The sequence below is a fragment of the Ornithorhynchus anatinus genome, chromosome 11, assembly GCF_004115215.2.
Source record: "Ornithorhynchus anatinus isolate Pmale09 chromosome 11, mOrnAna1.pri.v4, whole genome shotgun sequence".
NCBI lineage: Eukaryota > Metazoa > Chordata > Mammalia > Monotremata > Ornithorhynchidae > Ornithorhynchus > Ornithorhynchus anatinus.
Genome location: NC_041738.1, coordinates 39,163,144 through 39,185,680, shown reverse-complemented (window position 1 = coordinate 39,185,680; position 22,537 = coordinate 39,163,144). Strand labels below are relative to the sequence as shown.

General features: G+C 43.9%; 1 long non-coding RNA gene across 1 annotated transcript; it reads right to left on the bottom strand.

Moving 5' to 3' along the window:
* Nucleotides 1-3,340: 3,340 nt before the first annotated feature.
* Nucleotides 3,341-20,130, bottom strand: LOC120638705. Its single transcript, XR_005660590.1, has 3 exons — nt 20,063-20,130; nt 6,290-6,395; nt 3,341-3,406 (listed from the first exon to the last, which is right to left on the bottom strand). It is a non-coding gene; the product is annotated as an uncharacterized LOC120638705 (long non-coding RNA).
* Nucleotides 20,131-22,537: the final 2,407 nt, after the last annotated feature.

The following is a 22,537-nucleotide window of genomic DNA, read 5'->3' as shown; positions in this document are numbered from 1 at the left end:
TCTGAATGTTTTGGAAAATTGAGAGAACCCTAATTGAGAAATTCTGACCCCAGTTTGGGTGGAAACATAGGTAAGGGTGTCACCTATCGTGAACTAAAATGTGAAAATTTCAAATAAGGTGGTCAGAACAAAAGCTTTTAGGATCCAAAAAATCAAAACCTCAAATGAGGTGACACTGGTGGACAACTGGGAGACAACAGCATTAGCCAGGCCAGCTGACGTGCAGTCAAGGATGCCAACTTTTCAATATGACCATGGTGGCTAAGTAGGGACAGAGCATGGGAAGAACAGGTCTTTGGGGGTGGGGTTTTGTGGTGGAAGAGTAAAGAGGGAGAGGAAGTGGACAAAGATGGGAGAGACGGAGGAGAAGAGGAATGGAGGTGGAGTACTTACCTTCTGCTTCCATTGCTGTCAAGCAGCAGGAGCTGCAGTTTCAGCCTAAGACAGCCCAAATCTTCTGTTCCAGATGGGGAAGTGGCAAGGCAGCAGTGGTATTTGAGCACCTGGCATCATCAATTCATCAGTGTTCTTTATTGAGCGATTCTTGAGTGCTCTGCACTGTAGTGGAAGTTGGGGAGACCTATGTTCCCTGCCCTCAAGGATCTTATAGTGGGGGCTTACAGGCAACCAAAAAATATTTACAGATACTGGGTCCAAGAGAAAGAACAAGTTTATGGTAGTACAAATCTATGAGGATGATCAGTCAATCCGTGATATTTATTCTGTGCTTACCATTTGTAGAGCACTGTACTAGGTGCTTGGGAAAGTAAAATAAAATTGAGTTGGCTGACCTGATTCCTGCCCACAAGGAGCTTACAGTCTCAATGGGAAGACAGACAATTAAATAAATTACATATAGGAAAATTGGCAGGGCGTAAGAATATGTCCTTCAATGCTGTGGGGGCTGAGGGTAAGGTGAATATTAAGTGCTGAAGGGGTACAGTTCCAAAGGTAGAGGTGACACAGAGTAGAGAGCAGGTAGGGGAAAGGAGGGCTAGTCGGGGAAAGCCTCTTGGGGGAGATGGGATTCAAGAAGGGCTTTGAAGGTGGGGAAAGTAATGCTCCATCAGATATTTAGGGGGAGGGTGTTCCAGGCCTGAGGGAAGACACAGGCAAAGGGTAGATGACAGGATAGATGAGATTGAGATACAATAGGTTGGTGTTAGGGGAACGAATTATGCGGGCTGGATTGTAGTAGATCATCAAAGAAAGCTAAGATGGGGGGAGAGCCAGGATGAAATAACTGAATTACTATTATATGGTCCATCCTTACTGGGTTCTTGAGAGGAGGCGGAGGCCCTGAAATCTACTGGAGAAAGCCCTCGATAGCTGTGGTCTGCTGTCAAGATGGCAAGGAGTGGAGCCAACTGACTGGCCCGCTGTTCCAAGGGGTGGTGTGAGCTAGCTAAAGCTACCTGCCCTGCCCAAAAAACTAGGAGCAACCTAATTGTTTTATCTGTCCTGTGGAGGCGATGGACCACTTGCTCCTATGGAAATGATATCCCTGTGTGTTACAACCACAGAACAGATAATTGTCGTCGAGCAGAGGCTTTATGGAGGTTTTAACACCAAGATGGAGAAAACAGTGCCATGCTTTGTGGGTAATAAAGCAACAGCGGAATCAAGGGTAATCTTTATCCATGCCATCATCTTCAAATCCAAGGGTCACCTATATAGTACTTTCCAAGCACTTAGTACAGTGCTCTGCACACAGTAAGCGCTCAGTAAATACGATTGAATGAATGAATGAATATGCCACCCATGCTAGAAATTGTCATCATTTATTTAATAGCTAAAGTTAGACATTGGAATGAGCTCTTATTAATCATAATAATAATAATAGTGCAATTTGTTAAATGCACTCTATGTGCTAATTGCTGTACTAATTGCTGAGCGCTGAGAGATGTACAATTAGATCAGACACAGTCCCTTGTCCCTACAATGAGGAATTTGATTCCACTGGATTTTCTCTTCCCTCTGAGAGAATTTAGCCTTTTTTTTTTTTGAAAAACAGTGGCAGAAGCCATCTTTTTCAGACTTGTAAATTTGGGCTTTAAGAATGTTTTAAAGTTTGCATGCCAGCCTACAACTTCAATAGAAATTCCCAATGACAATTTTGTTTTTTGAATTTAGACCATGAGTTTTATTTTGATCCTTCAGAAGTACAACAGCTGTAAAAGCAAAATCTGACCCTATGGTATAATCAAAGCCAGGGTCGGTTAATGAAGTTATTGCTGGTTTGGCAGCAGGGTTTGAGGGTGGGACTAAACTGAAGAATGAGGAAACTGGGTTTGAGAAAAAAGCATGCAACTGGAATAAGAATAGATTTTTGTTTTTTAAATTCAAAAGGCAAACAGAAAAATGGGTGGGTTAAAGCTGCCTCATAATACTGGTCAGCATCACCACTACGGAGTCCAGCACTAAGACTGCATCTCAAGGAACATCTTTGCCTGGGAAGGGAGAGATTGATCAATCAATTAATCATATTTTTTGAGCACTCACTGTGTGCAAGGCACTGTACCAACTGCTTGAGAGAATACAATATAACAGAAATAGCAGACATGTTCCCTGCCCATAGAACAGATTAGGTTCAAGGAATTTTAACTAAGAAGTATCAGCATTTCTCCCACCCTGCCTGCTGTTAACGAAATATGTCCCCCAGCCTCCTACACCCCAAATTCTGAACCTACCTGCCATTTTCCCTTAAACATGTTGCCTCTCCTTCCCTTTTCTTGACCCTCTAGGCTCTTTCCTTGCTTTCTCCTTGTCTGTTTCTATCCCCTCTGTGCTGTTCCCATTTTCTACTCTCTGTTCCAAGCCTTCCCTACCCCAGTTTCGGGGATTGGGCAAATAAGGACAATTGCTGACCTGATGACTGGTGACATCATTATAATCATCATAATTATGATATTTGTTCAGTGCTTACTATGTGCTAAGCACTGGGGTACATAACATCAAGTCAGACAAAGTCCCATTACACATGAGACTCACCGTCTAAAGGGAGGGAGAACAGGTCTTTAATCTCCATTTTACAGATGAGGAAACTGAAGCACAGAGAAGTTAAGGGACTTGTCTAAGGTCATATCACAGACAAATGTCAGAATGTGGACTAGAACACAGATCTCCTGACTCACACCCTGTACTCTTTCCATTAGGGTATGCTGCTTCAGGGAGTTTCACTTTGGGAGTAACAGAGATGACTAGTGAGTGTGCCTTTCTGGCATAGTGCCCGAAGTACCTGACAAGTTCACAGTGATGTTTAGAGAACATTTAATAAATGTAAACTACTAAGTTTCTTTGATGTACTGGCCACCCAATATGAGGATTTGGGGGATGTACTGGTCCACTCTTATTCTCACCTTCCATCCTCTTCTTTTTCTAGCCTGATCCAGTTGTTCTCAGCATCCTGAGGGGAACCAACAAATCACTCAGTAGAGAAGGCCTTGGCAACCAGTAAACAGACAAGCCAGAATGTGGCCCACCAAACCACTTGGGCTGGCAAATCTTACAGTTAAGGCACAGATGCCCATTCTGCTTTACCTACTGTTTTCACTGCTGGATTTAGGGCTGCAACTTTTTTGGTTTGGGGTTTGGTATTTGTTAAGCACTTATTGTGTGCCAGGCACTGTTCTAAGCAGTGGGGTAGATACGAGTTTATTAGATTGGATTCAGTCCATGTATCATGTGGGGCTTATAGCCTTGATGAGGTAACAGAGTCTGAGAGAAGTGAAGTGACTTGCCAAGGTCACACAGCAGTACACTTAAAAGTACCATGGGATAATTCCCTCTCTTCTCCACTGCTCCTCTTTGGTTGCCCTACTACCACTTGGTTGTCAGTATCACTTAGCAAGAGTAGTTGTAAACGTATTTAAAAAGCACTTACTACGTGGAAAATTCTAAATGCTAAGCGCTGGGAAAGGATACACATGGGTGAAAAATTAGGCATGGTTCCTGGCCCCCAAAGGATTCACTATCTAAGTATAAAAGAGGAAAGAGTTCTGGCAACAGATACATAAGGACTAAACAATAAGAACCCCAAAGCAACATTAAAGATAAAGTCAGGGATAAGTTAAAACAAAACAAAAAGGCAATAGGAAAGGAGTTTGTGACTTCTCACAGCTCACTGTCTAATGTTCATAGCTTCAGTCACAGTAACCACTTAGGAATGGGAGAGTTGATTTGTTGTAGAGGCTGTAATCTCCCAGCCTTGATGGTCTCTGAAGCCTGACACATGTCTCACCCCCTTTCCCTGGATCCCCACTGGGATAGGGAGGTTATCCCCTTTGGTTGGTACTAGAACTTGAGTTCTCATAGACTCTGCCCTCCTTCATTCCTTGGCCCACGATCAAATGAGGCATGCATCACATTAACTGCTTTCTTACTGACTTATATTTGCCACTTCATAAGAGTCTTTGCTTCTCACATGTTCAGCTCATTTTAAGATGGAAGATTTGGTGTCTTACTTTGTGTGTTTGGTAATTAGCATAGGGTATCAACTTAATGAGGTAGAATTTTCCCCATTGCCATGGCTGTACCTTGGGACAAGTGTGGTCAATTTTGGAAGCCCTAATAACTAGATAAACCTGAGCAGTAGCTCAGATAGGGCAGTAATATGCCAATCATTTCCTTATTTTCCTATATGAGGCTTAGACACTACCAAAATATTAAAATAATGACAATAGCAGAAGGTGATGACAACTCACTTGTCATGAAGCACTACAAAGCAATACTCTTGCTCAAAATTTTTTAATAGGCCCATGAGTGTTTTAAGGAGGAACTGAGCAAAGATAAATCAGAGATTTGACGGTAGTGAGGTGTCAGTGATGGCTGGCTGAAAAACCCATTTAGAAGGGAGAGAAGGTCTAAGAAAAAATTCTGTAGGGGAGTTGAAGCAAGGTCAGGACTCCTTGAATAGTATCTTGGGTCAGGACAGCAGCACAAATGTGACTGTTTCAGAAAGGATCCTTTGGGAGATCAAAGCAGCTTCTTTTAAACTTCATCTTCTCACTAGATTATGGGACAGATTTGGTGCCTCTTTAATTGGGAAGATGAAAAAGCTGGAAAACATGCATTAATTACTCCATCAGCGTACAATAGAAAGGCAAGCACCTAGATTAGGAATCAATAAGTAGAAGGTGGAGGCTTGGGAAAGAGCTGCCTTTTTATGGTATTTGCTAAGGGTTTATTGTGTCAGACACTGTTCCAAACGCTGGGATAAGTACAGTTAATTGAGTTGAAGCCAGTACCTGCCCCAAATGGAGTTGACAGTCTAATTAGGAGAGAGAACAGGTTTTGAACTCCCATTTTACACTTGAGGAAACAGGCACAGAGAAGTTGTGACTTGCCCAAGGTTACAAAGCAAACAATTGACAGAGCTGGAATTAGAACCCAGATCCTCTGCTCCCCAAGCCTGTACTCTTTCCCCTAGGCTACCCCCCATCTATGGATCCTTGCTTTGCATTGTCACCCCTCCCACCCTAAACCCCCAATTTCCCAGCCAAACTGACAGTTACCTGTTAATGTCTATACATCCATCAGTCAATTCTATGTTTCATAAATGTTCACTTTCTGGAGAGCACTGTGTACTAAGTGCTTGAGAGAGTACAGGAGAGTAAATAGACACCATTCCTGCCTTCATGGTGCTCACAGGATAGTGGGAATAATTTGGACATCTGCTCTCCAGTACCTTACCAGGTCTCAAAGCGGAAGCTATGATCTTAGTGATCCATCAACAAAATTGAACTTCCAGATTCCATATGACAAACTCACTTAACCTTTTTAAGGCAAGCCCTATCTGACTATCTTTCCTTGGTTGAGTTTCAGTGAATTCCCAGGCCCATTTAGCCCATCTGGTGATTCGCTATCATTAGCGTATATCTGGATGTTAGTAACAGACTGGGCTAACTTCAAGGAAACCATTTTATCTTTTTCCTGAGTGGCCTACTCAACAAATTAGGTGGGGGTGATGATGGAAGTGATTTTTCTCCAGCCCTCCATGTCTGCATTGTGGTAAGGCCTTTTCTGGTGAGTAATTTGCCTTAATCAATAGTATCAATCAATAGTATTTATTAGCCATCAGCTGATAACCTCCAGGAATGAGTGAATAGAATCACTTCCAAATTATATCCTCTTTGAACAGCTAGTCGTTATAGTTCTGATCACATCAGATTTCCTTCCTAACAGGGTAAAAAAAATCCTCAGAGGTATCTGACTTGATTAGCCTGGAGAACATTTCTGCCCCATCACTCAAAAAGCGGCTAACTTAGTGGAGTAGTTGAAAGGATCTTACCTTTTCAAGAGGTGGTGCTATAGTATTTCATGCCTTCAGAGTTTTTCACACTCTACCCTTTAAAAGCACGATGCCATCATACTATTCGGCCAGTTCTTGATCATTCCTGATAATGGAGAATAGGAGGGTGTGATTACCTTGATCCTCTCAAAACAAGGGGGCCCAGGATTTTAGCTAACATCCCATAAAAGCTGGTGCTCCAAAATGGAAAAATATTTTCGCTTAAAAAGAGGCCCCCAGATTTGAATTGATTTAATGCACATTGATCTTTATATGATTATTACTTTTGTGGATAATTACTAACAACATTTGTGGTTTTCAATATGACCTAGTCAGTCACTTAGATAGGTGTATTGTTTCTAAAGAAACTTCCACTTCTGTTTTCCCCATCATTCCTCACCCAGCCTCTCGTAGAAAGATATGTCCCTCTTCTGAGAGGGGGAGAGATCCACTTACCCACTCACACTTAACTCTTACATACTCAGACACATCCGCAATGCACACACACCGACCCCTGCCCACCTTTCACCATAGTTGCCTGGAGGTACTGGTGGCTTCTTTCCTCTGTCAATTCTGTTGGCCTACTTCGAGATCATGTAATGTGGGAGCAAATGCAGAGATGATTATAAATGCGGTTAAAAAAATCCAAAAAGCCACCTGAAGCAATAATAATATTATTTGTTAAGCACTTACTGTGTGTCAAGTACTGTTCTAAGCGCTGGGGGAGATAAAAAGTTAATTAGGTCAGATTCAATCCCTCCTCTAAGGGAGGCTCAGAGCCTGGTAGGAGAGAGAACAGGTATTGAATCACCATTTTACTGATGAGGAAACTGAGGCATAGAGAAGTGAAGTGACTTTCCCAAGGTCACACAGTAGACAGTGCAGAGTTGGGATTAGAACCTCAGTCCTCTGACTCCCAGGCAGTGATCTTTCCACTAGGTCATTCATGCTGCTTCTCTAAGCAAGATTTAAATAATATAATGTCTACAGGGTTCCCAGAGCCAGTGTAGAGGTGGGACTAGAGATGCATGCCTCCCTATGCTATATTTATGTGGCCAAAACCATGAATACAAACTTGATTCTGGGCATCAAGTGCTTTTTATGGTGCAATCATTACAAAACATATGTTTTCTTTTTTTTTAAAAAAAAGAATGATTTAGAAAGGTACCAGTCCCTGGTGAAGACACAGCCATGGATTCCAGTGCCAGGAAGAAAAAAGCAGTAGGGATAGAGATAGGCAGAATAATTTCCCAGATAAAGGGACCCAGAATTCAAGGAGAGAAGTTGAAGGAAATAGCATTAAGCTAATGAGAGGCATAGTGACCAGAAAGCTACAAGGCATGAGACAGTGGGAAACGGGATAATAAGGTGTGAATCATTAGTGGCAGGTGTATTTCCAGAAGAACTGTGGTTCCTTGATCCTAGTAATTTGGCAGCTCAGAAATAATACTTTGAAGAATAATGCCAAGCTTCCCTGAGCTTTTACAAGCAGCATCTAAGGCTGTTTTGAACATATCGTGGAATCTGATTTCATTTATTAGTAAAAATGACTTAATTGGAACTGTAATTAACTAACAGAATATCTTATTGGGAAGTGTATTTACCAAAAGTAAGATCAGCTCATGAGAGAGAGAAAGAGAAAGAGAGAGAGAGAGTGATGTGAAAAGCCCCTGGGGAAAGAGAATGCATCTGAAATCCCTCTAAGAAATCATTGCAAAGGAATCAGTAGTTATCAACAATTAAATATTGGCTGCTAGGTTAAATCGGAAATGAAACTGAAACAATAAAGCTGTCAAGTAGTTAGACATTAATTATCAGGAGAGAAGATTCTTCTTGTTACTAAAAACCACTAGTAAAAGGCGAGCACTGGCTAAAACAGTGCTGGAAATCTGTAAAGGGCAAGTTATGTTTCCTGCTCAGAGATCCCACTTTCTGCTGCCTGGAATTTGGGACACAGCCAGACTGAGTGTTGTCATCAATTGTTTTAGGGTTTTTTGGTTATTTTAATGGTATTTGTTAGTCCTAGTGTGTGCCAGACACTGAACTAAGTGCTGGGGTAGATAATAATTAATAATGATCATTATGGTACTTATTAAGCACTTACTATGTGCCAAGCACTGTTTTAAGTGCTGGAGTAGTTACAAGTTAATCAGGTTGGACACAGTTCCTGTCCCCACTTGGGCCTCACACTTTTATCTCCATTTTGCAGATGAGGTAACTGAGGCACAGAGAAGCAAAGTGACTTGCCCATGGTCACACAGCAGACATATGGCGGAGCCGGGATTAGAACCCAGGTGTTTCTGACTCCCAGGCCCGCGCTCTGTCCACTAAGCTACGCTGCTTCCCAGGCTAATCAGATTTTTTGTTGGTCGGTTTATTTTAACACTGGAGAAATGAGAATCATTTTGCCTTCAGTTTTTCAAAGAATGTGTGAGAACAAGAGAGCTAATGGATGAGAGGGCATTGATTACTGGCTAAGTGAGCCCCATAGTTCTAGGGGTCAATGTGCCCACTAAATGTAGGCAAGGGGCTTGCCTAGATGCTCTCTTAAGACCCCTTCCATTTCTGGGCTATCACTGCTTGACCCACATAAACCTCTCCAGAACTTCGAGAAGCCCCACCCCTTTGGGATCTTATTTACTGACTGAGATGAGGTGGACCAATAAAGCCATTAAATAGTGTCTTGTGTGGTTTTGGGAGAGCGGAGGTCTTTGACCTGTTAGGAGGGCTTTGGAAAGGGATCCAAGAGATTTTCTAGTTTGCTGATCAGAGACTACAGCTCCAAAAGAAAGCTTCATGAAGGAGAAAGGATCTGAATAAGGGCGACATGGCCTTTGGTGGATAGGAAGATGGCTGCAATGGAAAGTCCTGGACTAAGGGTTTGGTAATGTGGATGGATAGAGCTCACCTCACAGGGAGAGCCCAGCTCAATGAGCCTTATGCAGATAATCAATCAGTGTTTTTTATTGAGTGTCTAGACTCTAAACTTGTTATGGATGGGAACTTATCTACCAACTCCGTTTAACTATAGTCAGTCAGTCCATCACATTTATTGAGCACTTAATGTGTGCAGAGCGCTATGCAAAGTGCTTGGGAGAGTACAATATAACAGATACATTCCCTGCCCACAGTGAGCTTACAATATAGAGAGTGTTTAGTACAGCGTTTTACACCCAGTAAGCATTCAATAAATATGACTGATTACTGTGTACAGAGCACAGTACTTAAGTGCTTAGGAGAGTACAACAGAGTTGGTAGACATATCCTCCCTGTAAGGAGCTCACGATCTAGAGGGGGAGACAGACACTAATATAAATAAATTATGGTTAAGTAAGTGCTGTGAGGCAAAGGGTGGGGTGAATATCAAATCAAGTGCGTAAAGGGCACAGATCTTAATGGATAGGTGATGCGGAAAGGAGAGGGAGTAGGGGAAAAGAGGGCTTAACTGGGGAAGGCCTCGTGGAGGAGGTGTAGACTGTAAGCTCCCCCTTCTAGACTGTTAAGCTTGTTAGAGAAGCAGCATGGCTCAATGGAAAGAGTACGGGCTTGGGAGTCAGAGGTCATGGGTTTGAATCCCGGATCTGCCACTTGTCAGCTGTGTGACTGTGGGCAAGTCACTTAACTTCTCTGTGCCTCAGTTACCTCATCTGTAAAATGGGGATTAAGACTGTGATCCTCACGTGGGACAACCCAGTTACCCTGTACCTACCCCAGCACTTAGAACAGTCTTCTGCACAGAGTAAGCGCTTAACAAATACCAACATCATCATCATCATCATCATCATTGTTTTGGACAGGGAATGTGTCAATTTATCATGGTATTGTAGTCTTCTAAGTGCTTAGTAGAGTGCTCTGCACACAGTAATCCCTCAGTGAATACTGTTGAATGAATGAATGAAGTGACATTTGAAGTGAAGGCTTTGAAGGTGGGGAATCTGGCGGTCTGCCATGTATTTGGTCAAAGGGAGAGGGGCTCCAGAACAGAGTAAGCATGTGGGAAAGGTTGTAGATGGAGAGAGAGACAAGATTGAGGACTAGTGATCAAGCTGGTGATAGAGGAGCAAAGTATACAGGCTAGACTTAGTAGAAAATCACTGAGGTAAGATAGGAGTGATTGAGCTGACTGAGTGTTTTAAAGCCGATAGGAGTTTCTGTGTGATGTATTAGCGTATGGGCAGTTCCTGGAGGTTCTTGGGAGTGGGGAACTGTGGACTGTACATTTTATTTAGAAAAATTATCTGGGCAGCAATGTATGGGCAGTCACTGGAGGTTCTTGGGGAGTGGGGAACTGTGGACTGTACATTTTTTTTAGAAAAATTATCTGGGCAGCAGAGTCAAATATGGCCAAGATTGGGGAGGGTCAAGAGGCAGCGAGGAGGCTGATGAGGTACTCAAGGCGGCATTGGATAAATGCTTAGATCAGTACAGTGGCAGTTTGGACATCTCATTCGGGTGAATGCCTACCTCAAGCCTACCCCAATCTGTGGGCTTCTCGTTCTGTGTCTAGAACTGCTGGCTAAGGCCCCAGCAGTGGAAACCCTTTCCTGAGCTGTAGTATCACCAGCTTCTTTGGATCAGTGAAACATTTTAGCAATCCCCAAGACTTGGCATGGGCTGGAAGACAGCGTGACAGTAAGGAATCTGAAGAATTAGGCACCAGGATGAAACTTCTGACTGAAGAACGCCAGATAAGTGAATGTCTGCACATCCACATCAAAGAGGGTTCAGGGTCCAGGCAGGCTAGGAGTAGAATAGGGGAAGAGACGACCTAGAGCTGCCAGCCTGCTTAGGCAGAAGGAAAGGAATCCAAGAGACACCTGGGCCAATACTTACATTGAGGATGCAACAATGTCCAAATATCCTGCTCCTTTACTTCTACTTCAAAAACATGACTAGCAGGGAAGAGAGAATGTGAGTGGTGTTATGCAAACCACTAGCATTGTAATCACTTCCTCTGGGCAGGTTCTAGGTCCTGAAATCTCAGGATTGAGGCTCGTGCTTCACTCCAGACAGAAGACTCCATCATCCCAAAAAGCTGTATCTGAACAAGTCAGATCTGCCCCCTTTCAGTACTGCCGGGCTGAATTGTGACAGATTGTACCAGGGCCAACTTCCCAAAACGTTAGCAAGCTCCTGGGTCAGATGTTATACGTAGTCCCACTCAGGCAAACAGATTCCTTGGAATTTTTTTTCAAGCTCTCTCATTAGATTTGTCCTGGACGGACTTGGCCAGTGTGTTTCCCCGACAGCCTTAGATGGAGAGACACAGCTTCAGGGTGCCCAGATTCTCCTTGCCAGCCCAGTAATGTCAGTGAGTTTCCATTCGGGGGTCAGGGCCTCTGGCACCTTAAGTGGAGCCTGGTCAGGGCTGGCTGCCCCTAAGCCGAAGCAATTCCACTTTATTCCCTACTGCTTTATTTGAAACCCTGGTTTAGATTTGGCCTTAAGCCCAATTAAGTATTGTCATCAATCAATAATTGCCCTTGTAAACCAGTATGACATAAGTAAAATGTCACTGAGATAAAGTCTTGAGTATAGCTGTTTTTTTTTTAAAAAAAAAAAACGAAAAACAAAAAAAGGTAGCTTGTCTGTGCCTTGCTTTCTAAGGATAACTGAAACAGCTAATGTGGTTTAATTCTGAAATGATTATTGGATATTTGACCCAGAACTTTTACCAGTTCCGTATGTTCCGATCATGATGGCATTCTTTTCCTAATCATTAAAATCCAGGGGGAAACCAGTATATATAGTGCATGATGGATTTAGAGGCCAGAGGCTCCTTTGCTGACCTTCACACAGGCACAGGCGTTTGATGGAAAAGAGACACGTTTTCTGTCCCCTGTGTAATTCAAGAACGCAAATTCAGAAATATTTAAAACTAAAACTACAAGGACCCAAAAAAAACCCTTAAAGGGAAGCCAGAACAGTGCTCCATTGTCTTTCCCCTGCAAACAATTTCTTTGCACATCTCTGGAATGTCTATTTTGGTGTCTGTAGAAAAAACAAAAAACCCAACAACTAACAACAACAACAACGACAAAAAACCCACACTCAGCTCTTGGAGTTCTGCAGACATACTGGGTACATTTTTGAAATAATTTACAGGAGAGGCAAGAAACAGGGTCAAAGAGAAGAGACGTAAATATGTCCTTTTTGCCAAGTGCACTTCAATGTTCCCCCACATTTTTAGGCCCTGGAAAGTGAAAAACAAAAATCTATCTGTCTGAAGAACTGGTATGTAGATGAGTTTTGCTTATGTGTAGTCTGAAAACTCATTATGGGCAGGGAATGGGCTTATTAATTGCAGCGTGGCTCAGTGGAAATAGCACGGGCTTGGAAGTCAGAGGGCATGGGTTTGAATCCCGGCTCCCCCACTTGTCAGCTGTGTGACCTTGGGCAAGTCACTTAACTTCTCTGTGCCTCAGTTACCTCATCTGTAAAATGGGGATTAAGGCTGTAAGCCTCATGTGGGCCAACCTGATTACCCTGTGTCTACCCCAGCGCTTCGAACAGTGCTCTGCACATAGTAAGCGCTTAACAAATACCAACATTATTATTATTATTGTACTCTCCCAAACGCTTAGTACAGTGATCTTCACGTAGTAAGCACTCAATAAATACCATTTGTTGATTGACTGATGTATTTGCTCGTGGCCTCTATGAATCCTTTCTTTGGGTGTGGAATGCTCACACACACACACACACACACACATGCACATATACAGACATTTCATTCATTCATTCAATAGTATTTATTGAGCGCTTACTATGTGCAGAGCACTGTACTAAGCACTTGGAATGTACAATTTGGCCAAAGATAGAAACAATTCCTGCCCATTTGTGCACATATATGTTGTGTATTGTGATGTGTAAGATTGATTGCTTTTCTGTTCATCTGTATGTATGAAAAATGCGAGTTCATCCAGCTAGCGATAAATGCGAATACATTGCACACAAAGACATCGAAACCTTTATTTTTGAGCCGAGTCTATGTACTCACGTAAATAAAACTACCGGCTCTCTGGAATAGGCCTAGAAGATGTCTAAAGAAGGAAATCGAAACCAAGGCAAATTTATAGGAAGCTGAAGCTAACCCAAAAGGTCTCAGAGGATTGTATTCCAGAGTAACTTTGAGCTGTCTACACCATTTTAAACATGAAATTTATTTAGTATGTTTCAGGGAAGGCTTGCTCCACAAAACACTCAAGCACTTGGGACTTATGCAGATGTTAAAACAGAGCGATCAGCAGGATACTGGCTGGGTCACCAACTATTTAGCAGACCTGGAGCTGAATGGCTTGCATATTTGGATAATAAAGAGGCTTTTCTTTCTTCTTTTCCCTTTAATTATGATTTATCCAAATACTTGTGACAAATGAAACTTGCTTCAGCTAAAGGTGCATTATCTGTTCTTCCCTCCTCCTCAGGTCCTCAGCGGTCCAAATGTGTAGTGTGTTGAGGGGTAAATATTTGACCACTGTTCTCGCCACCACAGCACAGCCCTCGAGTGACCCTGCATTAATTAGCTGGGAATTTCAGGGCTTTGAATCTGATTGAATCAAAATATTGTTTTTACAAGTTGATGAAGGCTCTTGATTGATGTGGGTCCTGCTGATTCTTTAAAGGATTAAATTGTATGTACAGATTACTGAGTCGTAGCTGTCATGGCTTAAATGGGACTGTTTTTTAACAAAGCTGGAAAAAAATGAGTGTTGGTGTGTATTTTTTTCCAAATAGGTACAGAGGAGGTTCTGTGTGTGTGTGTGTGAGAGAGAGAGAAAGAGAGAGAGAGAGAGAGAGATTTAAAAGCAGGCAGAAGAAGAGAAAGAGCAGTAGATAAGAATAAAGAAAAAGTAGGGGAGGAAAAAAGAAGGATGATGAAGGAAAAGATATGGGGAGGGAGGGAGGAAAGAACCGGGCGACTTTGAGGGCTGGATTTCCATTCATCCTGAGCATGTATCTTTCATTTGAACATCTTCCATGATAAGCAGTGAGATATTTTACCCTGGGTGCAGAGAGAGGAACCTAATCATTGGGGTCTGAGCTGGTCAAGGCTTGGAGGAATTGAACAGCGCAGTGCAACTCCAGTGAGACACACATCCACTGCCCTGGGTCACAGGACTCTGCGCAACCCGAGAGCACCAGAGAGATGAGGGAAACTCATCACGTCTCCCAACCATCTCTCCATCCATAGGAAAGAAAAGAAAGGGGCAGGTGAAGGGGAAGAAATGGATCAAAGAAGGTTTCTGGTACCACTCATTTCCCTTCAAAAGCACCTAGGAGCAAACTAAAGAGAGTATGCTCACTCCCAAATGGAGTAAATCTGAAGTTGTTGCCATCTGCATCCTTGTCGCACAAGTTTCGATACACCAGGCACGTGTTGACTTGCACCTGCAAATCTACTAAACTTTAATCTCATTTCGTGGAAAATGGCTTGTTCATACATCAATCAACTCATAAACAAAACAATAAAAGGGAACCAAAAAACCACGTGCCTTAGGCAGTGACACCTTAGGCGGCTCATTAAAGTGCGTCTTTGTACATATCTGCGTGAGGCGAACTGAACAGCAGGCTGTGTCTTAATGGAGTTAATGCTGCCAGACTCATTAGTCAGCTAACAATAAGATTTGTTACTAGTGGTTTTTTGTTGCAATTCAGCTCCGTACAGCTGAAGAACAATAAGTTGGTGCTGGGCGGACTGGGTGGTTTTGGTTTGGGACTGCATCCTGTGTGTGTCTCCTCCTGGGCTCAAGAGCTCATTCAATTGACAACCGCTACTCAGGGATGCTAGCAGCACCTTTCCACTTCCACCCGCCACAAGTCTGCTGGGTTTCCGGGGAATCGGCTCTAGAGTCACCCAAGTTGGCAAGGGGTGAGGGCCAAGATGGAGGGTGGCACAGCTGTTAATGAAGGCCTCTAGAGAGGCTCAGAGAAGGCTCTGGTAGATTAGAGCTCCAAAGCATCAATTTTACCTGCACAACACTCCCACTGCCATGAGAAGCCGCGTGGCTCAGAGAAAGAGCACGGGCTTGGGAGTCAGAGGTCATTGGTTCTACTCTCACCTCTGCCACTTGTCAGCTGGGTGACCTTGGAAAGTCACTTAGTAATAATAATGTCGGTATTTGTTAAGCGCTTATTATGTGCCGAGCACTGTTCTAAGTGCTGGGTTAGATACACGGCTGACAAGTGGCAGAGCGGGGATTAGAATTTACGACCTCTGACTCCCAAGCCCGGGATCTTGCCACTGAGCTACTTAACTTCTCTGAGCTTCAGTTACCTCATCTGTAAAATGGGGATGAAGACTGTGAGCCCCACATGGGACAACCTGTTTACCTTGTATCTACCCCAGCGCTTAGAACAGTACTTGGCACATAGTAAGCGCTTAACAAATACCCTCATTATTATTATAGCAGCATGGCTTAGTGGAAAGAGCCCAGTCTTGGGAGTCAGAGGTCATGGGTTCTAATCCCCGCTCCTCTGCTTGTCAGCTGTGTGACCATGGCAAGCCATTTCACTTCTCTGTGCCTCAGTTACCTCATCTGGAAAATGGGGATGAAGACTGTGAGCCCTCCGTAGGAGAACCTGATTACCTTGTATCTACCCCAGCACTTAGAACAATGCTTGGCACATAGTAAGTGCTTAACAAATATCAACATTATTATTCGATTGGTTAAAGTGATCTGAAAGGCCCCTTTCGTGGAGGGCTATCTGGGGACAGGAGGGTTAGACTGTAAGCTCGTTGTGGGCAGGGAATGTGTCTGTTTATTGTTGTACTGTACTCTCCCAAGCGCTTAGTACAATGCTGTGCACACAGTAAGGACTCAATAAATATGAATCAATGAATAATAATAATTTTGGTATTTAAGCACTTATTATGTTACAAGCACTTTTCTACTTTTCTAAGCATCGGGATAGATACGAGTTCAACAAGTTGGACACAGTCCCTGTCCCACATGGGGCTCACATTCTTAATCCCCATTTTACAGATGAGGTAACTGAGGCCTAGAGGATTTAAGTGACTTGTCCAAAGTCATACATCTGATATGTGAAGGAGGATTAGAACCCAGGTATTTCTGACTTCCAGGCCCACACTCTATCCACCAAACCACTCTTGATCCATATGCAGCAGGAGACGGGGGTAGAAAGGGACCTGTAGGGACCTGTCCCTTCACATCTCCATGTGCAGCTTTGGGGCAGTGGGTCCTGGAATGGTCCTTTCTCTCCTCTTTCTCTCTTCTTCACTTCATCTCCTTCCCAGGAATCTCCTCATCTTCTTCCCAGGAATCTGGCTGCCCACTCTGTCCTGCAGTCACTGGGAAGCCGCTCAGTGAGGAACTGAGCCACAGAAGGAGGAGTGTTCCTGGGGACCCACTTTTGGAAACTCTGAGTCTGGGGCATCGCGTCAGCTCTGCACTAGGGGCTGCCTTTATTTCCCTCATCCTCTTTGGTAGTGCTTGGGTGAGGTAGGGTATAGGTTGAATGAGGGGGCATTTTAGTTTCCTCTGTGGAGAAGTCACTTGGCCTAGTAGAAAGAGAATGGGCCTGAACAATAATAATAATAATAATAATGTTGGTATTTGTTAAGCGCTTACTATGTGCAGAGCATTGTTCTAAGCGCTGGGGTAGACACAGGGTAATCAGGTTGTCTCTCGAGAGGCTCACAGGCTTAATTACCATTTTACAGATGAGGTAACTGAGGCACAGAGAAGTTAAGTGACTTGCCCACAGTCACCTAGCTGTGGGATTTGAACCCATGACCAGGATCGGGATTCGAACCCATGACCAGGATCCAGGATTCGAACCCATGACCTCTGGCTCCTAAGCCCGTGCTCTTTCCACTGAGCCACGCTGCTTCTCTAGGGTATGTGGGTTCTAATCCTGGCTCTGCCACTTAGCTGTATGGCTTTGGGCAAGCCACTTAACTTCTCTGTGCCTCAGTTACCGCATCTGTAAAATGGGGATTAAGACTGTGAGTCCCACAGGGGACAACCTGAATACCTTGTATCTACCCCAGCACTTAGAACAGAGCCTGACACATAGTAAGCACTTAACAAACACCATTATTACTATTATTATTATTCTCAGGGCCTCAGCTTCCTCATCAGTAAAATGGGGATGATGTAGACTATGAGCCTAACATGGGGCAGCGACTGTGTCCAAGCTGATTATCTTGTCATGTCTTGTTTTATGCCATCGAGTCATTTCCGACCCATAGTGACACCACGGACACATCTGTCCCAGAACGCCTGGCTCTCCATCTGCAATCATTCTGGTAGTAAAGTATCCATAGAGTTTTCTTGGTAAAAATACTGCTCTCTATCTGCAATCATTCTGGTAGTAAAGTATCCATAGAGTTTTCTTGGTAAAAATACGGAAGCGCTTTACCATTGCCTTCTTCCGCGCAGTAAACGAGTCTCCGCACTCGACTCCCATGCCGCTGCTGCCCAGCACGGGTGAGTTTTGACTGGTTAGCAGATTGCCTTCCACTCACTAGCCAAGCCAGGAGTGGAATGGGTAGGCCTCTGCTTGACTCTCCGTCCCATAGCCGAGACTGGTAGAGTACTGGAAACTCTCCAGGGGCGACTCTGAAAGGGGGATTTTCTTGTATCTACCCTGATACTTAGTGATAATAATAATAATAATAATAATGATGTTGGTATTTGTTAAGCGCTTACTATGTGCTGAGCACTGTTCTAAGCGCTGGGGTAGACATAGGGGAATCGGGTTGTCCCACGTGGGGCTCACAGTCTTAATCCCCATTTTACAGATGAGGGAACTGAGGCACAGAGAAGTTAAGTGACTTGCCCACAGTCACACAGCCGACAAGTGGCAGAGCTGGGATTCGAACTCATGAGCCCTGACTCCAAAGCCCGTGCTCTTTCCTCTGAGCCACGCTGCTTCTCTAGTGCATTGCGGGACACAGAGTAAGAGCTTAACAAATATCATTGGTATTATTACTGTGGTTATTGTTGTCGTTACTACATTTGTGGAAGGGAAGCAAGCAGGAAAATGGAAACACAACCACTGCCAGCCAGGGCCATGGGGAAATCTAATCATCCCAGCTTCGGTTCATTCAGGAAAAAAAATAATCCCAAAGTGAAGCTGGATGTGATCAAGTCCAAGAGGCAGGCCATATGCCTTGAACACTGGAAGCTCCTGGAGTGAATCTGAGGCAGAAGTTAGGAAAGGGGAGTGAGCCAATCGGGGAACAGCGTGGGAATTAGGGACTAGTGATCCAGCCTGCCTCAGGTCCTGGTTCCTTGCGAAAGCTAAAGAAGCAGCATGGCACAGTGGAAAGAGCCCGGGTTTGGAAGTCAGAGGTCGTGAGATCTAATCCTGCCTCCGCCACTTATCAGCTGTGTGACTTGGGGCAAGTCACTTAACTTCTCTGTGCCTCAGTTCCCTTATCTGTAAAAGGGAGATGACGACTGTAAGCCCCACATGGGACAACCTTGTATCTCCCCCAGAGCTTAGAATGGCTCTTAATACATAGTAAGCACTTAATAAATACCATCATTATTATTATTATTAAGCATCCCTGAGCTGCTGTCAATCAATCAATAGTATTTATTCAGCCCTTACTATGTGCAGAGAACTATAATAAGAACCTGGGAAAGTACAATTCAACAGTTTGTAGATATGTCCTTGCCCACAAGGAATTTACAGTTTGGATGGTAACCAACTCCACCTTGACACTAACCCCCACTCACTTTATCCACCCTCAATCTCAAGGAGGTAGAAGGTGAAGGGGTTTGAGGCATAAACTTGAGAAAATCTGGACATCCTACGCTTCATATAGCATTAGCCTTGTCCTGTTCAGAAGGAAGCCTCTGTATGATTTTTGGTCAGAAATTTATCTTCGAAAATCAGCTTGTCCCTACGAAAACTCATCCTTTGTTTGTGAATTGCAAGTTCTGCAAATATTATGCTTGCTCCTGGATCTTTTGTGGGGAACTTGATGGACCTCTAAACTATTTAATGCCATTCAGTTGCATGAAAAACAGCAACCTGAAAGAAAAGAATGGGGCTGAATGATCCTGATAGGAGTAGTAGGAGCTAATGGATAGAGTACGGGCCTGGGAATCAGAAGGACCTGGGTTCTAATCCCAGCAGCACCTGTTGCCTGCTGTCTGACCTTGGGCAAGTGACTTCACTTCTCTGTGCCTCACTTACCTCATCTGTACAATGAGGATTAAGAATGTGAGCCCTTTATGGGAGATGGACAGGGTCCAACCTTAACTATACCCCAGTGCTTAGAACGGTGCTTGGCACATAGTAAGCGCTTAACAAATCCCATGAGAAAAAAAGACCGAGCCAAATGAGTATCTGAAGGCAAATGTGGATTGGATGTCTTGTCCTCCTGCCACATTGCTGTGGTGGATTCAGTGGATAGAGATTTTAGGAGAAACAAGCAAGCCATAGGCTGACTCTCAACTCAGGCTATGGAGATGGTGCACCAGAATTCACCCTAAAGAATAGTCTGTGAAAAAATATTTCAGAAATGTCATAAATATAGTTGGAGATTTCTTTCAAATATATTCCTGGGATTGTAATCCCAAGTGTGTGGTTGCAAGCTTCTCCTGAAAATTAGCAAACTGCTCCTTTTTTCAATCCCACCTCTCTCCTCAGAAGCACAGAGGGAGGAACCAGGAATTCCTCTGAATTTTGCTTAGGGTTTTAAGTTGATAAAAACCTTTTATTGTATTTGATGAAGAGAAGAGTCATCAAGTGGGAGGGGCAGCTCTCAGTGTATGTGCGTGAATTTCCACTTACTGTTTCTCTTTAGCACGTAAATAATAGATCATTCTCCTAGTGCAGTCATACTGTCTGAAGAACCAAGCTGGTAGGAAAGAAAATTAAATCAAATTCTCACAGAAGTCAAACAATCAATAAAATAATGACAAAATATACATGAGCTCTAGACCACTGACCCCCTCCCCTTAAGTATACAGAAAAAAAAATCCTTCTTTTGGGAAGGGAAGCCACTAAATTCCTGTCTCTCTCTTTTTATTTTTTTAAGTGCATGCAACTCGCATAACAAGCCAGCAGCCTTCTCCTGGATTCTGTCTGCTTTTGTGGTGTAACTTTACACTTGCACGGTTTATGGAGCACACGGGCATCCAAAGTACAGCTTCCCTCCTTCTTTTCACTCCAGCCTTCAAAGACTGAGTCCCTACAAGCAGTGCTCCATCCCTGGCTGAGAGGCAGTTACAGGCCTCGGCGCTTGCAGCCTGTGGCTAAGCAAGTCCACCTATGTCAATCGTATTTTTTGAGCACTTACTGTGTACAGAACGCTGTACTATTCGCTTGCGAGAGGGCAATACAACAATAAACGGACATATTAACTGCCCACAGTAGTTTTTGTGGTAGTAAGGGTCACCCCTCAGGACCCTGGAAAATGGCCATGCTAGTCATCCCTTGACTAAGCCCTCAGATAGCTAGAGTTGACTTTCAGGCCCAAGGTGGTGACCGGATGTCATGACATCATAAGCAGGCTCCAGAATGTTCAGCCTGGACCCCTTGCCCCCCCACCTCTCGCCTGCACCCCACCCCGGCTCCCTGCCCCTGCCGTTTGTATCGACATTGGAGGATATTTCTGTCTGGAGCCAGAGCTGCCCTGAGCCCAGAGAGATGGGCGGCTGAGTTGGAAATCTCCCGGTTGAATGGTCTGTGGGGGCAGCAGGATCCTCGAGGCAGAAACACTTCTGGACGGAAGCCTCGGCCCTGGGAAGAGCAGTTTCCAGTGGTGGTGGCTGCTCGGTAGAGCTAAGACCAGAGAATGCCACATCCCGCCCAGCTCAAGCCCAGGCCAAACAACAGCATTGCCCTGAGACCAGGGAGATCCTTTGCTATCCAACCTAGAAACTATTATTTCTAGTGCTCCTGCCCCCATCTCTTTCCTATTCGCCCAAGCACTTGTTACAGTTCTCTGCACTCATAGGTGTGCAATAAGTATGTTTGATTCACTGACTGACTAGAGCAGTCAGTGGAAGGAGCAGCAGCACCACCACCAAATTCATTCACCTATAGAGAAGCAGTATGGCCTAGTGGATAGAACACAGGCCTGGGAGTCAGAAGGATCCGGGTTCTAGTCCCTGCTCCGCCACTGCTCTGCTGTGAGACTTTGGGCAAGTCACTTCAGTTCTCTGGCCCTTAGTTACCTCATCTGTAAACTGAGGATTAAGACTAGGAACCCTTTGCGGGGCAGGGACTCTATCCAACCTGATTGACTTTTCTCTATCCTGTGCTTCATAGAGTGCCTGGCGCATAGTAAATGCTTAAGAAATACCATAAACAAACAAAAAACTCTCAAATTAAGGTAACACAGAACTGTCTTAAGTGCTTGGCCCAACGGAGGACTGCCTGGTGATCAGTTTGAGGCTGATTTGTGGAAAACATGCTGGATTCTAAAGCAGAGGAATGGTCACATTAAGCAATGGAAGGACAGATAAGAATGCTAGAAGATACAGCAGTAAGACCTACTGCCTCCCCCCACCCTCTCCAAAACCCACTAAGCATTTTCTTGGGCTCAGGTGTGCCACGTAAGTATACAATAATGTTCCTAACAGATGGTTTTTGGGTCACGAAGGGATATACCATGAAGTAATCCAACTCAGAAAGCGGCTCAGATAATGAAAATCTGAGAGTAGTCTTGTGGCTAGTTCTCTAATAAAGATATACAAAGATGGATATAGGTTTCCAGGAATTAATCTGAAAGCATTTGATCCAATTTATACTGTAGTGCCTGCACTGAAAGAGACTGGCTGTGTAGTCGGGATTCCAATTTAAGTTGATAAAGTGCTTTGGGATCTTTAGGGGGAAAAAAGGTACCGTATGATTGTGAGGTGATTATTTCATTTTTGAAATGGCTACCTTATATCTTTATAATAGAACTGTGTGTCCGTCTTCGTTGCCTCGGACACACCGTCTGAGTTGCCTGTGAATGCAGCCTGTCAGAAGAAAGTGAATTGAGCCATGGCTGTCAGAAAGCAGTTCAGCACAAGTCTCCGGTTATGCTCTTTTAGACGGACCCTTGACTCGCTAGACTTTATTAGTTATAAATTGTTCTTTAGGTTAAGAAAACCTCATCTTAAAAAGACAGAAGCAGTGCTGCCTTTCGTCCTCTCCTTTCTTCATTCCGTTAAGATCTGCTAAGAATGGCCAAGTTTAAGTTTCATGTGACTCTTCAGATATTACCAGGAGCTGAAGAGTGGGGAGTGTGCTGAAATTGGCCTTTTTGTCCTTCAA